The 14,033-nt window shown below is 43.9% G+C and overlaps 1 long non-coding RNA gene across 1 annotated transcript; it reads right to left on the bottom strand.

The window, feature by feature from the left end:
* Positions 1 to 4,090: 4,090 nt before the first annotated feature.
* Positions 4,091 to 12,079, bottom strand: LOC309368232. Its single transcript, XR_014167658.1, has 3 exons — positions 11,975 to 12,079; positions 10,259 to 10,356; positions 4,091 to 4,589 (listed from the first exon to the last, which is right to left on the bottom strand). It is a non-coding gene; the product is annotated as an uncharacterized lncRNA (long non-coding RNA).
* Positions 12,080 to 14,033: the final 1,954 nt, after the last annotated feature.

Below are 14,033 nucleotides of genomic sequence, written 5' to 3'. Positions count from 1 at the left end.
GTGTCTATCTGGCCACTGTTCTTGATATCTTCTTTTTTTCTTTGTAAAAGCAACATGGATCAGTAATTGTGTGCAAAACCTATTATGGAGCATATATTCTGCAGTAATGTATCACTTTATATAGAAAATGTTTCATTATCTTTCTCTCTCTGCCTGTATTTCTCACAGAAAGAACGCATACGTAATATTTATGAGTCAGAATCATAGACTTCCTAAAGTTCATACAAGGAGACAAAGTATTAAATAGAACTGTCAGGTTAGCAATGAAATTAGATAACTGTTGCTTTAGGGCATTTTAAAGAGGCATGCTGTGCTTACTAAATATGAGTAGTTCTGCTTTTATCCATTAAATGCTCCTCAAGAGTTGCAATTGAGGGTCAGTTCCTATTTTTAGCAAAGCTTTGGGCAAAACTAATTTGGAAGAAATTGAAATAATTGAAGCTTGGCTGCAAGGTCTTCAAATTTACTTCAGGTAGCATGGCGGGAAGTACTTATTAGTTTGGGCTGCATGTGTGAATAGAACTACACTACAGTTGACATGGCAGACTCATGCAAGGTTCCCCCAGGGCAGCCATAAATCAAGAGATTACATGAATTCCTGGAGGATAGGTTGGTCAGTGGCTAACTAGATAGAACTTCCACGTTCAGATTCAATGTCCCTCTGAATATTCAGCAGTGGAAAGAACAACAACATTTAATTCAACTTACCTATGTCCAAAAGGGACGCAGGTGGCGCTGTGGGTTAAAGCCTCAGCGCCTAGGACTTGCCGATCGAAAGGTCGGCGGTTCGAATCCCTGCGGCGGGGTGCGCTCCCGCTGCTCGGTCCCAGCGCCTGCCAACCTAGCAGTTCGAAAGCACCTCCGGGTGCAAGTAGATAAATAGGGACCGCTTACCAGCGGGAAGGTAAACGGCGTTTCTGTGTGCGGCTCTGGCTCACCAGAGCAGCGATGTCACGCTGGCCACGTGACCCGGAAGTGTCTTCGGACAGCGCTGGCCCCTGGCCTCTTAAGTGAGATGGGCGCACAACCCCAGAGTCTGTCAAGTCTGGCCCGTACGGGCAGGGGTACCTTTACCTTTACCTTTACCTATGTCCAAATGTCACTATGGAGTGTGTTTCCATTTCGACACCACCCATCATTGCACTAATGTCAGAGACACAAATTGAAGCATCATGAGCACATTACATAAGCTCTTAGATGTTACAATGTTCAGCAGAACTCTTATACAGTGGTACCTCAGGTTAAGAACTTAATTTGTTCTGGAGGTCCGTTCTTAACCTGAAACTGTTCTTAACCTGAAGCACCACTTTAGCTAATGGGGTCTCCCGCTGCTGCTGTGCCGCCGGAGCATGATTTCTGTTCTCATCCTGAAGCAAAGTTCTTAACCCGAGGTAATATTTCTGGGTTAGCGGAGTCTGTAACCTGAAGCGTATGTAACCCGAGGTACCACTGTATTTAGAAAGAACTACTAAACTTGGCTACTAACCAAGCATCTAGTTGGCCATTGTGAGGGGAGAGACTCCATCAGGCAAGGCCTTCTACTACCTGCCTTGCCCCACTCTCCAGTCTCTGCTTCTCAATTTGTATTGTATTATTTTATGTACTGTAGCTTGCCATTGTTTGATTGATTGTCGTTTTGAAATTACCGTATTTATTGTAATTGTTAAGAGTGGGTTTCTGTTTAATTTTTATATGCTGATATTATTATTCTATACTATTCTAATGATTGTCGAATGTTACTTTTGTTGATGTAGATTGCTTATTTTAAAGCTGTTTAATTATCACATTTTTGTATTGCATTAGATTGTTATAAGGTGTAAATTCTTTGTTTCTTCAGCCTTGAGTATTGTAAGCTAGAAAGGCGGTATACAAATTAAAAGTGATGATGATGATGATGATGATGATGATGAACAAGTTGCTGGACAAAATGGGCCATTGGCCTGATGCATGAGGCTTTTTTATGTTCTCAACTGCAGTTTTACGCTGTATCACTAGGAATCACTGAGTGAACTCAATTCCATTTTCAACAGGAAATCGTTTGCATTATATATTTCATATGTACGGAGATGTTAAATAGGTAAAAAAAATACATATCTTTGGGGTATAAATGTGATCTTAATGGAAGCATCACAAGTTATATTCAACTTGTGTCCACAGCCATCTCAGCTGAGGTGTACCTTATGTGTTCTCAATTGATGGGGACGCTCGCAGGAAAATACAGCTTTGGATCAGAATCATTATATTCTCTGTAGTTTCCCTTGAGCAAGCTGTTCTCAATGCGCACTAGAAATGCACTGCAGTTATTTACTGGAAAGATATTGACCTAGCAAAATGCCTCCAACACTAGATTTCAACTGAGGAACATTAAATACAATAGTCTTATTTTCATTCAGCTTTCATTCAGCCAAAACAGACTCTGTGCGTAGAAAGGGAATGATATCATGTTTCCCCTTCCTCATTCAATATCATCATAGTATTTAGAGGGCCATTTGTGTGTGTATATATATGCACATACATAGAATATAGCAATATGTGTGTGTATATGTATATGTGTTTGTGTGTGTGTGTGTGTGTGTGTGTATATATATATATATATATATATATATATATACACATATATATATAATATCTGTGTGTGTGTGTATATAGAGAGAGAGTATACTATCTTTAGAAGGCAATGTACTGCACAGTAGGGGAAAATGCATTAAAATTGCAAGGGGAAATAAAATAGCCAATACACCAGGGCAGACAAATACAACCAGCCAATAGTAATGACCATTAAAAGCTTGAGAAAATAATTGAGTTTTTAGCAACCAGTGGAGCAACATCCTTTGGAAGCTAATGGAAGGAAATGCTTCTATCTCAGGAGTGCCTTGGGTGCAGCAGTCTGTGAAAAAACAGTGATGGGGGCATCTCCCATTGCTGTTGCTTGGGGCACTGCTTTGACGACGATGGGGAGGGGAAACAATGCAAATCCACAAAGTATTCAATGAGTATAGCTATAGATCTAGATTTAGCAACACATTTGCTAAAATCCGAATGATGCAGAGAAGATTAGCATGTCCCCTGTGCAAGGACAAAATGTGCAAATAACATCATTGAAGGTCCTTGCCTTAGTTTAGAGGGAAGGTGTGTGTACACACACACACACACACACAAAGACACCAGGGATAGTTGGGTCAGTCTATTTCTGGTCAAAATAATTTGACCTACCGGAGAAGAATGGCCTCTACCAAAGAGGAATGGCAAACTAAGCTGTTAGACTATGCTGAAATGGCAAAACTGACCAGGAAACTCAGAGACCAAGAAGTCAAGAAATTCAAGAAAGAATGGGAAAAGTTTATAATTTATTCAGGAGACCACTGTAAGCAGATGAAAACATTAGCAGGATTGCAAAAACACTTGTAATGTAACAAATATTATGGACAATATGGATAGATACAAAATATAGACTCTGAAATAATATGCAGTTGGAAAGGTTGACAATAGGACCCTTGGAGGGGATGGGCGGAAGTCGTGAGATTCAGAGAAATCTCATTTTATGGATATGTATTTGGTAAAATCAAATAAAAATTGTGTGTGTGTGTGTACACACACACATTTCCACATTACCTGTGAATTTATTGTGGTTTGTTTCGTTTTTGTTTTTAAAAAGAAAAATCTGCCCATATTTAAGTACATAATTTCAATTATATTTTCTCACTAATTGCATATTTCTGAATATACTTTATCCTGAAATGTGCATTTTTACAGGTTTTTTAAAATAAACGTTAAGACAAAAACACTGCTGGAGAAGAGTAAACTAAGTTCTGACCCACCATTGGTCCTTGGGGTTGCAGCTCAGGTCAGATTTTATTAGAATTTGCAAAGAGCGTGTTCCTCAAACATGGTCTGTGTGTGTCCATGTGTGTAAAATGAAAGAAGCTTCCCATTGCGCAGCATTAAAACACACACACACACAACCTTTAGACCACGTTTTACTGCCTCAGAAAGCTCTGTGTTACTTGTCTCAGGTTAGGATTGTCCCATACACATTTTCCCTAAAGAACAATTTTAAAAAGGCCAAAGCAAAGAAGAAGAAAGAGCAAGCTTAGCTTTCTTCACATCTTTGTTTTTATTATCTTTGCTTTTTGCCTGGCCTGAGGATTTCCTGATCGTGATTACCTCTGCACCACCACCCCTCTCCCGCCCAAGTCTGAAAAACTATTTTTAGCCTGTCTGAAATTTAGTTTGCATTGTATTTTGAAGAAGCTGCTCTTTTGAAGGAACAGTTCTTTTATTATGTGCTTGTTTCCAGGAGATTTTTTTTTTTAAAAGAAAGAAGTCCGAACTCTTGCAGCCTTTTCATTATTTGCAGTCGTGTCATTCCATATTCTTTGTAGTCATTCTTCTGGGTTTTCTCCTTCCCCATCCCTTCTACACAGAGTTTCTGTAGCAGGTGGCTCCCTTGTTCTGTGGGATTTTAGTTCAAAGGTCTGTCTTCTAGGAAATGTTCCTTTTCTCCTGTCCAACCTAAGAAGGAGCCTCTCAGAACATTTAGAGCTCAGTTGGAAGAGGCATGTTCTCAGTCTCCTGTTGTGTCTTTCATGCTGCAAAATTAGGTGCATAAAGGGAAGCAGGTACAGGCATTATACTTAATGTTGCATTAGGAACATCATACTGTGCAAAAAGGAGAGGGATTGGTTATAAATTTGCATATGTGAGGAAATAGCATTGTTCTAACTGGCAAAGAAAATATAAAAGTTTAAGTTACATTATTATTTAATTGAATATCTTCTTCCAATAGATCGAGGGTTGCACATGTACTTCGTCAATGCACACTTAGGTTGCAGTGTGTGCTTAGATGCAGCATGTGTGGTATACATGGCATTTAATCTAGTTTGGTAACATGCCCATGGGTCCAACAAGATTGGCAAAATGGCCTAGGGAAAGCCGTCTTACATCATCATCATGTATTATTTATACCCCGCCCATCTGGGTTTCCAACAAAAGATGAAAAATGCATTAAAACATTAGTCATTAAAAACTTCCCTAAACAGAGCTGCCTTCAGATGTCTTCTAAATGCCAGATAGTTGTTTATTTATTTGACATCTGATGGGAGGGGGCTCCACAGGCTGGGTGCCACTACCAAGAAGGCCCTCTGCCTGGTTCCCTGTAACTTCACTTCTCACAGTGAGGCAACCACCAGAAGGCCCTCGCTGCTGGACCTCAGTGTCTGGGCTGAATAATGAGGGTGGGCTGAGTCTTTACCCTCCCCTTCGCAAGGGCTCATGGGACAGCTTTATCTCAGGAACCCATTGCATGGACAAGATACTGGGCAAAACTTTGCCCAGTATTTTGCTGCAGTCTACGGGCCGCAGTGCCCCGGGGCAAAGGCATCCTGTGCTTGTTTGGCTACAAAACGAGGCTTCTTCTCTCTGTGCTCCTCCCACCATTCATTCCTCCTCTGGTCACTCAGTAGAGGGGCCATTGATTGAAATATTGAAGGAAGTAAAGGTGAACCATTTTTCAAAGGTTACCACTCATTGTTGGAAATAAAGATTGACTTCATAGCTTTCCTTGACATTTCTTCTCACAGGAACGCAGCAGAACTACTGCTGCTCAAAACTTTTCTCCCCCTCCCTTTGGCAATTGGAGCTGGTGGGGGCAGATCAAAGTGACCAGCAAGGATGTTGGTGGTAGGAATGGGGAAAAAGTATAGAAATTGAGAGAGCTTTCAGTTGGGTAGTTTTCACATAGTCAATGTTATGTAGGGAGTGTTATTAGTATATAAGCTCTTCAAAGAGGGAGCCCATGTTGCCGTGAGGAAGCCTGGGAGAAGGCATTTTTAAAAACATGGATTAAAATGACAGCGGTACCTTGGGTTAAGTACTTAATTCGTTCCGGAGGTCCGTACTTAACCTGAAACTGTTCTTAACCTGAAGCACCACTTTAGCTGATGGGGCCTCCTCCTGCTGCTGCTGCGCTGCTGGAGCACGATTTCTGTCCTCATCCTGAAGCAAAGTTCTTAACCTGAAGCACTATTTCTGGGTTAGCGGAGTCTGTAACCTGAAGTGTATGTAACCGGAAGCGTATGTAATCCGAGGTACCACTGTACTTGGCCAACTTGAACATTTGATATGGCAATTACAACACACACACACACACACACACTCCACTGAAAACAACGTAGCCCTCTCCAGACCCCAAATAGCCTAAAAACCAATCACAAAAAGGCCCAACTCACTATTTCATCCATTAAAATGACTGTCAGTGAACAATCATCTAAAATTTCTATTTTATGCTCAAACCCCTTTTCTATTTGTAGGTGTGCGATATGGTTCTAGCACTGCATTTTTAATGCTTCATGAAATCAGTTTTCAAATGTTTACTGTATATAGCTCTATTTCTATCTCTGTCTCTATCCGCACGCATACATACTGTACATACTGTGACTGTCCTGGGCCAAGGAAGTCATTGGCCTCTTCAAGTTTCATAGAAATCAGTGGAACTTGCTCATGCATAGCTAAGCACAAGAATGTAGCCCAGGTTGCATTTCTAATGAAGAACAAGGAGCCCCATCCTCCCAGAACAGCTGTGTTGTTATGTTGAAGGGGCAATGTGTACTCATGTGTTGCCAAACAATGGTGCCATCTGAACTGATGTGGCTTTTTGGAGCCTAAGATTTGTTGGCATTGCAAAGCTCTATGGGATGGTGCAGCAATTTTCTAAATTTTCCATCATCAAAGAACCCTTCCCCACATTGACTTCTCCATTTCTCAAGGCCGTTAGACTTAGTGTCCCATATGTTGCAAGGAAATATTATTTATTTAACCCCTTCCATCCATCCTTAAGAGACGCGGGTGGCACTGTGGGTTAAACCACACAGCCTAGGGCTTGCCGATCAGAAGGTCGGTGGTTCAAATCCCCGCGACGGGGTGAGCTCCCGTTGCTTGGTCCCTGCTCCTGCCAACCTAGCAGTTTGAAAGCACGTCAAAGTGCAAGTAGATAAATAGGTACCGCTCCGGCGGGAAGGTAAATGGCGTTTCCGTGCACTGCTCTGGTTCGCCAGAAGCGGCTCAGTCATGCTGGCCACATGACCCGGAAGCTGTACGCCGGCTCCCTTGGCCAATAAAGCAAGATGAGCGCTGCAACCCCAGAGTCAGCCACGACTGGACCTAATGGTCAGGGGTCCCTTTACCTTTATCCTTCCTAAGATTTATTATGTCATGCTTCATCAAAACTATAAGGGTGACATACAAAAAGCTATTAAGAGGGTCAAAAGCACCCTTAAAATGATCGAAGTGTTTCCCTTGCCAGGTTAGTATGAAAGGAAGAGAACAGCACCCTTAAATTGAAGCAGAACACAGCATTTAGAATTCACCGCAAAAAAATTCAGGACAAGTTGATGGACACCCTTTTGAATAACAAATTCACACTCCATGCCCAAGGAAAAACTTTGCTGGAAAGAAAATGCACTTGGTACCAGGAGAGGCAGATACTGAAAATCAGTCCAGCTTTTATTTAGGAAAGTCGATGTTCACCTCAGAACCCTAGGGATACAATACGAAACACCCAATAATGGATATTGTAGAACTGGGGAGAGGTTCAGAAAAGGACAACCATAATTATTATAGGGCTGGAGCACCTCCCCTATAGGGAAAGCTTACAACATTTGGGGTGTTTTACTTTAGAGAGAAAAAAATTAGTCAAATGAGAAGTGATAAAGGTGGATTATGTATAATGTGGAGAACGTGAACTGTTCTTGTCCTCTCTCATTTAGGACCATCAAACGATTGAATGCTAGAATATTAGGACAGATGAGGGAAAGTGCAAAGCGTGTTCTCCTTCATGGAGAGCACGTGTTGCGGTGGGGGCCGCCAGGACACTCCAAAGTTGAGGGCGGGCTAACTGATCGTTGGCCACTGATGCGATTGGGTCTTCCCTTGTTGTTGGGAAGAAATTAATGTTGCCATTTATTGATTGACAGACAGAAATGCTAAAACTCCTTGCACGAGGCTAGGGCTTCCTCTTTTCACCCGTGCAGCGGATTGCCCGTCCCCCCTCCCTAGAATAGGGTTGTTCACTTTGACCTTGCTATGCCTGTCATGGGGTCGTCTGCTTTGGAGCGGGAGCCTGGTAGGAATTTTGTCCATCTGGCTGATTGGCTGGGGCCATTTGGTTTTTGCCTACTGCATAGCAAATCGTCACAACTTGTAAGGTTGCGGTTAGGCATTAGTTTATGGTTTGGTTGGTTGAGGGGCATGGATTGGCTGTGCCTGCCCCTCTAATGCTGCTGCTGCAAGGGATTCCGTTAAAGGAATTGGGGGCTAACTATTGCTTGTCCACTCTGTCAAGGGGGCTCGGGCCATAGCAATGAGCTCCTGGTTGCATTTGGGGTGAGGGCAGGTTCCCTGCTCCACGTAACCCCCAAGTGTATTCCCCCATTCTGACTTTCGCATCGTGCGGAATGTCAGTCTGTCCCCCATGGTGGGGGCAGATAGTCACAACCAATGCCTAAGCAACCACTCACAAATTTGTATTTTAATAAAGTTGTGGCCAAAATTATGCCAAAAACCTTAAACAAAAATTCTGTGTGATGTGTGAGTTATTGGGGTGGCCCTGGGGACCTCGACACACAACTATGGAATTTGCTTCCATAAAATGTAATGATAGCAACCAATCTGGATGACTTCCAAAGAAATACATGATGGCTATGTTCTAGCTCCACCACTGGAGGCAATAAACCTCTCTATAACAATTTATGGGGTTTACAACCAGAGAATTGTGACACTCGTGTCATGTTTGTGGGCTTCCCATTGGCTTCTGCTTGGCCACTGTGAGAACAGGATGCTGGATTCAATAGGCATGTCTCAGGATGCTGTCAGCGGCTCATGGCTGGTTGCACAGGAAAGTATAAGGCAAGGAAAAGTTTCTTACCATCCTTTTTTATTTCCCTCTTTACAGAGAGAGGCTATAGAACCCAGCCTCTTAGATAATGGCATTGTCCTGAGTGAATCTCCACCCCTGTCTCTCCCACTTCCTCCTTCATCATTCTCATTGTCTCTTCTACAGGTGCTGCTAGGTGCCCTCTGTCTTTGAGCTCTTTGCTCTCATACTTTTAAGGTTCCCCGGGTTCTGGGAGATGGAGGATCTGGAATGCTTTCTAATGACAATGTGTCAGCCAGCTGTTCTGGCTCTCCCATGATCTCCCAACTTTCCCCCTCATCTGCCTCTGAGCTGTGACCTCCATCAAACCACTGTTGTCAATCTATACTGTCTTCCTCAACCTCTTCCCTGGAACGGTCAGGATGGGGAGGTGGTCTCCACCATTCCTCCTCTGCCCAGTCCCTGACATTCTGTCCCAGAAACTCCAGCGGGTGCAGAATGCTGCAGCAAGGCTCCTCACAGGGTCTCTGCCACGAGAGCATATTCACCAGCACTGGCTCCTGGTGGAGTACAGGGTCAGATTTAAGGTGCTGGTTTTGACCTTTAAAGCCCTTCACGGCCTAGGACCCTCATACCTACGGGACCGCCTCTCCTGGTATGCCCCATGGAGGACCTTAAGGTCCATAAATAGCAACACCCTAGAGGTCCCGGGCCCTAAGGAAGTTAGATTAGCCTCAACCAGAGCCAGGGCTTTTTCAACACTGGCTCCAGCCTGGTGTCCAGCCTGGTAGAACGCTCTGTCTCATGAGACCAGGGCCCTGCAGGATCTGATTTGTTTCCGCAGGGCCTGTAAGACAGAGTTGTTCCCCCTGGCCTTTGGCTTGGAGTCAATTTGATTCCTTCCCTCTCTTTTTTCTTTTCCTTCTCCTCGTGCGATGAGGCTACATTTTAATGTTTCAATGTTTTAGTGTTGTATTTTAATCTTGTTTTTAAGTTGTATTCATTCAACTTGTTTTTTTATTATTGCTTGTTAGCTGCCCTGAGCCCGGCCTTGGCTAGAGAGGATGGGGTATATTATTATTATTATTATTATTATTATTATTATTATTATTATTATTATTATTATTATGTGACCTGATCCAGCAGGTCAAGGAACACAAAGGAGGTGCAGAGGAACACATACACACACACACAAATGGAAGTTTAGGTGCAAGTAGCTGTGCTAAATATCAAAGTGCTAGAATGTAAGACAATTTCTTCCAGGTTGCAACATGTGTTTGGTGCAACTTATTTTAACTTTGACTGCTCAGTGCCAGCGTTTGCTCTCTCAGAACTGCTTTCAGATGGGTTGCTTAAATGCTTCCAGAAATCTGTAAAATGAAAGGGTACATTTTCTAAGAACATCATTGCAGGTGTTGTAGTTTCCTTACATTTCTTTTTTCACTCCAACTTTCTATCGATCTGGCAGCAGAAGAAACAATTTGGCTCTGTGGCAGAAAGAAGCACAGATAATATTCTCAATATTTCTTCATGTGTTACAATTTGGAGTGCCAATGTTTTTCATAAAGCAAAAGATGTTGGACCACAGTTTTCCTTTGCTATAAAATCGAAGTAGGTAAGAATCTGGGGGTACTCATGATGTGATTGGCCAACCATTTTTAGCTGGCCTGCCTTGTCTTTTTTGGAGGGAAGATTGTATCTGATTTGCTTATTTTGCTCCCTGCTCCTGCCAACCTAGCAGTTCAAAAGCACGTCAAAGTGCAAGTAGATAAATAGGTACCGCTTTGGCGGGAGGTAAATGGCATTTCCGTGCACTGCTCTGGTTCGCCAGAAGCAGCTTAGTCATGCTGGCCACATGACCCAGAAGCTGTCTGTGGACAAACGCCAGCTCCCTCGGCCTGTAAAGTGAGATGAGCGCCGCAACCCCAGAGTTGTCCACGACTGGACCTAACAGTCAGGGTCCCTTTACCTTTTTATTCCTTAATAAAATTATTATTATTATTATTATTATTATTATTATTATTATTATTATTATTATCCCACCTGTCTGACTGGGTTGCCCCAGCCACTCTGGGCAGCTTCCAACATATATAAAGACATAATAAAACATTAAACATTAAAAAAACCCTCCCTATACAGAATTGCCTTTAGATGTCTTCTAAGGTTGTGTAACTGCTTATCCCCTCGGCTCTGGGGTCACATAACTCCATAACCTCCAACATTTCTCTGATGAAAATAGGGATGTCCTGAGAAAAGAGGGACATTCCAGTATCAAATCTGAAAACAGGATGGCTCTTGTAAAACTGGGACTGTCCTTGGAAAATAGGGACACTTGGAGGGTCTGTGTTTGTGAGCATCCTGCCTTTCATGCTTCACCTTTCATGCTGCACTTCAGCCGGGCTTTCTAGTAAGTATGGGAAAGTGAGGAGGCTGCCTATTCTGTGCCTGACAGCTCTTCATCTGTGTGTGCTTTTAAAGTGAAGCCTTTTTTACTTTAAAGAAATCAGTGCCAAACGGTGTTTTGTAAAAGAAAAGGAAGGGAGGAAGGAAGGGAGGGAGGGAGGGAGGGAGGAAGGAAGGAAGCAAAGGAAAGGAAAGGAAAGGAAAGGGAAAAAAAAGAACAACAAAGGAAATTCTCTTAAAAACAAAAACAGTGAGCACACTGATATTAGGCACTCGGTTGCTAGTCTCCCCGACTTTCTGTGTTTTAATGAAGTCGAATGGTAGAAAGGTCCCTCCGTCTGTGGGGGCTTTTACAGATCAGAAGGCTGCAGAGTGCTGGATAAACATTAAACAGATAGAAGAAAACGTCCCACATCGAGAAATGATCAAGAAATAAAATGCCTGCAAAAAGACTCAGGAAACAAATGGAAGCCTCTTTTGCAGGGAAACTAAACTTTTGAGAAATCGGATGAGAGATTTTGGCAAGTGTCAGAAACAGCAGGATGCAGAACAGCTGAGGCTGGCCTGCCCCACCTGTTTGTGGGTGGTAGCAGCAGTGGGGCTGGTGCCAGACCACCTGAGCACCAGAGCACTTTCACTGCAAGAATAATTGCAGGCCCCCCTAAGCTTGCTTCTCATCTGCCTGCTCATTTGCCAGCCCACCTGGGAGATCTGCAGGTTGGAGAGGAGAAAGGAAATGAATGGATCTTCAGGCTGATGACAGAGGACTATGTAGATCATCTAGGTATACCATATGTGGGTATCTGTGTGGGTGAGAGAAAGAGATTTCTTTCTCTATCTGAGCATGAAAATGAGATATTTGGCATATGTATATGATGATGATGATGATGATGATGATGATGATGATGATGAATACCCGATCCATCTGGCTAGGTTCCCCCAGCCACTCTGGGCGGCTTCCAACAAAAGATAAAAAAACACATTAAAATATCTGTCATTACAAACTTCCCTTAACAGGGCTGCCTTCAGATGTCTTCTAAACATCAGATAGTTGTTTATTTATTTGACATATGATGGGAGGGCGTTCCACAGGGTGGGTGCCACTACTGAGAAGGCCCTCTACCTGGTTCCCTGTAATCTTACTTCTCCCAGTGAGTGAACTGCCAGAAGGCCCTTGGCACTGGACCTCAGTGTCCGGGTTGGACGATGGGGGTGGAGACTCTCCTTCAGTATGGGGGAGCAGAGTATGCAGTCTATGACCTTAAAAGTTAGACGAGTCATCTGTTCTGCAGGTAGCTTATCATCTGCTGCCTGAGTGGCCCACATACTGTCTAGATCAGATTGCAATCTGTAGGATCTGATGTCGTATGCTGATAGTCTTCCATGACAACATCCTCAAGGAAGAGCCATCGCTCAGTGCTAGGGCATCTGTTTGCATGCAGAAGCAGAGGCGTAGCATGGGGCAGCCAGGGAGGCCATGGCCCAGGGCACAAAGTTCTGTGGGGGTGGGACCAGGGACCCCTATGCAGGCACTCGCTTCCACAGGGATCTCCACCCCACCCTGGCAGAGGCGGCAGAGCAGTTCAGGGCCATGATGAGCAGCATGGGTGGAAGGAGGTAGGCAAGGGGCAGCCCCAACATGGCCCAGCCCAACACACCTCTCTGCAGAAGTTAGGGGGATTTGACTGCCAAGAGCCACATCAGTCAGCCGGGCTCCCCCCTGTGCAGGCAGGCAGGTGATGCAGCATGGCCCCGCTCAGTTTTGAGGGGTGGTACGGTGCCATCGCCCAACCTGGGCACTGGCAACCAATACGGTGTCGCTGTGCAGGAGGTTCCAGGTTCAAACTCTGCCATTGCTAGGTACCCTTGCCTGTAATCCTGGACAGCTTCTGCTAGTCAGTGTAAACAGTTCAGAGGTTGTTGGTTTTGTTTAGTTGTTTAGTCGTGTCCGACTCCTCGTGACCCCATGGATCAGCGCACGCCAGGCACTTCTGTCTTCCACTGCCTCCCACAGTTTGAGTTGGTCAAACTCATGCTGGTAGCTTCGAGAACACTGTCCAACCATCTCATCCTCTGTCGTCCCCTTCTGCTTGTGCCCTCCACCTTTCCCAGCATCAGGGTCTTTTCCAGGGAGTCTTCTCTTCTCATGAGGTGGCCAAAGTATTGGAGCCTCAGCTTCAGGATCTGTCCTTCCAGTGAGCACTCAGGGCTGATTTCCTTAAGAATGGATAGGTTTGATCTTCTTGCAGTCCATGGGACTCTCAAGAGTCTCCTCCAGCACCATAAATCAAAAGCATCAATTTTTCGGCAATCAGCCTTCTTTATGGTCCAGCTCTCACTTCCATACATCACTACTGGGAAAACCATAGCTTTAACTATACGGACCTTTGTTGGCAAGGTGATGTCTCTGCTTTTTAAGATGCTGTCTAGGTTTGTCATTGCTTTTCTCCCAAGAAGCAGGTGTCTTTTAATTTCATGGCTGCTGTCACCATCTGCAGTGATCAAGGAGCCCAAGAAACTAAAATCTCTCACTGCCTCCATTTCTTCCCCTTCTATTTGCCAGGAGGTGATGGGACCAGTGGCCATGATCTTCGTTTTTTTGATGTTCAGAGGTAGATGATCCAAATGATCTGACTCAATATAAGGGAGCTTCCTTTGTTCCTAATCAGTAAGCAAACAGTAAGCAAATAGCTTTACTTCAGGCCTGCCCCTCCTTGCTTTTCGAACCGCCTTCTAGTTCTGCCCAAGTACAAGAATGTTG

The sequence above is a fragment of the Podarcis melisellensis genome, assembly GCF_964234715.1.
Source record: "Podarcis melisellensis genome assembly, chromosome: 4".
Taxonomy (NCBI): domain Eukaryota; kingdom Metazoa; phylum Chordata; class Lepidosauria; order Squamata; family Lacertidae; genus Podarcis; species Podarcis melisellensis.
This window is presented reverse-complemented; position numbering and strand designations above follow the sequence as displayed.